Below are 4167 nucleotides of genomic sequence, written 5' to 3' on the forward strand. Positions count from 1 at the left end.
GAACGCCAAAAACACGTTACAACTTGGCGTTCAACTCCAAAAGAAGCCTCTGCACGTGTAAAGCTCGAGCTCAGCCCAAGCACACACCAAGTGGGCCCCAGAAGTGAATTTTTGCATTAATTACTTACTTCTGTAAACCCTAGTAGCTAGTCTGGTATAAATAGGACATTTTACTATTGTATTAGACATCTGGATTTTACATCTTTGATCACATTTGGGGGTCTGACCATTCGGCCATGCCTGGACCATCACTTATGTATTTTCAACGGGGGAGTTTCTACACACCATAGATTAAGGGTGTGGAGCTCTGCTGTACCTCGAGTTTTAATGCAATTACTACTATTTTTTATTCAATTCAATTTATTTCCTGTTCTAAGATATTCGTTACACTTCAACATGATGAATGTGATGATCCATGACACTCATCATCATTCTCACCTATGAACGCGTGACTGACAACCACTTCTGTTCTACCTTAGACCGAGCGCATATCTCTTGCATTCCTTGATCAGAATATTCGTGGTATAAGCTAGAATTGATGGCGGCATTCATGAGAATTCGGAAAGTCTAAACCTTGTCTGTGGTATTCCGAGTAGGATTCAGGGATTGAATAACTGTGACGAGCTTTAAACTCGCGATTGTTGGGCGTGATGACAAACGCAAAAGAATCAATGGATCCTATTCCGACATGATCGAGAACCGACAGATGATTAGCCGTGCTGTGATAGAGCATTTGGACCATTTTCATTGAGAGGATGGGATGTAGCCATTGACAATGGTGATGCCCTACATACAGCTTGCCATGGAAAGGAGTAAGAGGGATTGAAGGAAGGTAGTAGGAAAGCAGAGATCCAACAGGGACAAAGCATCTCTATACACTTGTCTGAAATTCTCACCAAGGATTTACATAAGTATTTCTGTCTTTAATTTCTGTTTATTTATTATTATTATTCGAAAACCCCATAACCATTTATTATCCGCCTAACTGAGATTTACAAGATAACCATAGCTTGCTTCATACCAACAATCTTCGTGGGATCGACCCTTACTCACATAAGGTTTATTACTTGGATGACCCAGTGTACTTGCTGGTTAGTTGTGCGGAGTTGTGAAGAAAGTGCTGAGTTAGTAAATGCGCATACCAAGTTGAATGCCATTGTTAGAGATCACAATTTCATGCATCAAGTTTTTGGCGCCGTTGCCGGGGATTGTTCGAGTTTGGACAACTGACGGTTCATCTTATTGCTCAGATTAGGTAATTTTCTTTTCAAAAGAAAAAATTTTCAAAAATTTATCACCTGTTTTCGAAAATTTTCAGAGTTTTTAAGAATGAATTCTAGAGTTTCATGTAACATGTTGAAGCCTGATTGGTTGTAAAGCCATGTCTAATTCCTGGACCGGAGCTTTTGACTAACATTACATGATTCCTGGAATTCTGATTGAGGATTTTGGATTCATTACTTCCTTTTTCCAAAATATAAAACAAAAATCTAAAAAATTTATAAAATCATAAAAAATAAAAAATATTTTGTGTTTCTTGTTTGAGTCTTGAGTCAATTTTTAAGTTTGGTGTCAATTGCATATTTCTAAAAATTTATGAATTTTTCGAAAATTCATGCATGGTGTTCTTCATGATCTTCACGTTGTTTTTGGTAAGTCTTCTTGTTTAATCTTGATGTTTTCTTGTTTTGTGTCTTTTGCTGTTTTTCATGTGCATTTTTGCATTCATAGTGTCTAAGCATTAAAGATTTCTAAGTTTGGTGTCTTGCATATTTTCTTTGCATAAAAAATTTTTCAAAAATATGTTCTTGATGTTCACCATGATCTTCAAAGTGTTTTTGGTGTTTATCTTGACATTCATAGTGTTCTTGCATGCATCATGTGTTTTGATTCATAATTTTCATGTTGTGAGTCATTTTTTATGTTTCTCTCTCTCATCAATAAAAATTCAAAAAATAAAAAAATATCTTTTCCTTATTTTTCTCAAAATTTAAAAAATTTGAGTTGACTTAGTCAAAAATTTTTTAAAAACTTAGCTATTTCTTATAAGTCAAGTCAAATTTTCAATTTTAAAAATCTTATCTTTTCAAAATCTTTTTCAAAAATCAAATCTTTTTTTTTATTTTTTCTATTATTTTAAAAAATTTTTAAATTTTATTTTCAAAATCTTTTTCTTATCTTTATGTCAAAATTTTGAAAACTTTACTAACAATTAATGTGATTGATTCAAAAATTTGAAGTTTGTTACTTTCTTGTTAAGAAAGGTTCAATCTTTAAATTCTAGAATCATATCTTTTAGTTTCTTGTTAGTCAAGTAATCAATTTTAATTTTAAAAAAATTAAATCTTTTTCAATCATATCTTTTTAAACTATCTTTTTCAAATCATATCTTTTTTAAAAATTTGATTTCAAAATATCTTTTCTAACTTCTTATCTTTCCAAAATTGATTTTCAAATCTTTTTCAACTAACTAACTAACTTTTTGTTTGGTTTACTATTTCTTATCTTTTTCAAAACCACCTAACTACTTTCTTCTCTCTAATTTTCGAAAATACCTCCCTCTTTTTCAAATTCTTTTAATTAACTAATTGTTTTAAATTTTAATTTTAATTTTAATTCTTCCTTTAATTTTCAAAAATCACTAACCTTTTTTTTTAATTAATTTTCGAATTCTCTCCCTCTCATCTTTTTCTATTTATTTATTTATTTACTAACGCTTCTCTTCATCTCAAGAATCTGAACCTATCTTCACCCTTGTGTTTGGATTCTTACCTTTTCCTTCTTCTATTCCTTTCTTCTTCTACTAACATAAAAGAATCTCTCTACTGTGGTAAAGAGGATCCCTATTATTATTTTCTATTCCCTTCTTTTTCATATGAGCAGGAGCAAGGACAAGAATATTCTTGTTGAAGTAGATCCTCAACCTGAAAGGACTTTGAAGAGGAAACTAAGAGAAGCTAAATTACAACAATCCAAAGACAACCTTACAGAAATTTTCAAAAAATAAGAGGAGATGGCAGCCGAAAATAATAATGCAAGGAGGGTGCTTGGTGATTATACTACACCTACTTCCAAGTTTGATGGAAGAAGCATCTCAATCCCTACCATTAGAGCAAACAATTTTGAGCTGAAATCACAACTAGTTGCTCTAATGCAACAGAACTACAAATTCCAAGGACTTCCATTAGAAGATCCCTATAATTTTTGTAGATCTGTGAAACTATTAAGACTAATGGAGTAGATCCTGTAGTCTACAGACTCATGCTTTTCCCTTTTGCTGTAAGAGACAAAGCTAGAACATGGTTGGACTCACAGCCTAAAGATAGCCTGGACTCATGGGATAAGCTGGCCGCGGCCTTCTTGGCTAAGTTCTTTCCTCCTCAAAAGTTGAGCAAGCTTAGAATGGATGTTCATACCTTCAAACAAAAAGAAGGTGAATCCCTCTATGAAGCTTGGGAAAGATACAAACAGATGACCAAAAGGTGTCCTTCTGACATGCTTTCAGAGTGGACCATTCTGGATATATTCTATTATGGTCTATCTGAGTTCTCCAAAATGTCACTGGACCATTCTGGAGGTGGATCCATTCACCTAAAGAAAACGCCTGCAGAAGCTCAAGAACTTATTGACATGGTTGCAAATAATCAATTCATGTACACTTTTGAGAGGAATTATGTGAGTAATGGGACGCCTCAGAGGAAAGGAGTTCTTGAAATTGATGCTCTGAATGCCATATTGGCTCAGAACAAAATGTTGACTCAACAAGTCAACACGATTTCTCAAAGTCTAAATGGATGGCAAAATGCATCCAACAGTACTAAAGAGGCATCTTCTGAAGAAGAAGCTTATGATCCTGAGAACCTTGTAATGGCATAGGTAAATTACATGGGCGAACCTTATGGAAACACCTATAATTCATCATGGAGAAATCATCCAAATTTCTCATGGAAGGATCAACAAAAGCCTCAACAAAGCTTTAATAATGGTGGAAGAAACAGGCTCAGCAACAGCAAGCCTTTTCCATCATCTTCTTAGCAACAGACAGAGAATTCTGAGTAGAGCTCCTCTAACTTAGCAAACATAATCTCTAATCTGTCTAAGGCCACTTTAAGTTTCATGAGTGAAACAAGGTCCTCCATCAGAAATTTGGAGGCACAAGTGGGCCAG

General features: G+C 34.0%; 1 non-coding gene across 1 annotated transcript; it reads right to left on the minus strand.

Annotated features, from left to right (window-relative positions):
• Window positions 1-3393: 3393 nt before the first annotated feature.
• On the minus strand, window positions 3394-3501 carry LOC130977468 (small nucleolar RNA R71). The gene has a single exon (XR_009085157.1). It is a non-coding gene; the product is annotated as a small nucleolar RNA R71 (small nucleolar RNA).
• Window positions 3502-4167: the final 666 nt, after the last annotated feature.

Source organism: Arachis stenosperma, chromosome 4 (genome assembly GCF_014773155.1).
Source record: "Arachis stenosperma cultivar V10309 chromosome 4, arast.V10309.gnm1.PFL2, whole genome shotgun sequence".
Lineage (NCBI taxonomy): Eukaryota > Viridiplantae > Streptophyta > Magnoliopsida > Fabales > Fabaceae > Arachis > Arachis stenosperma.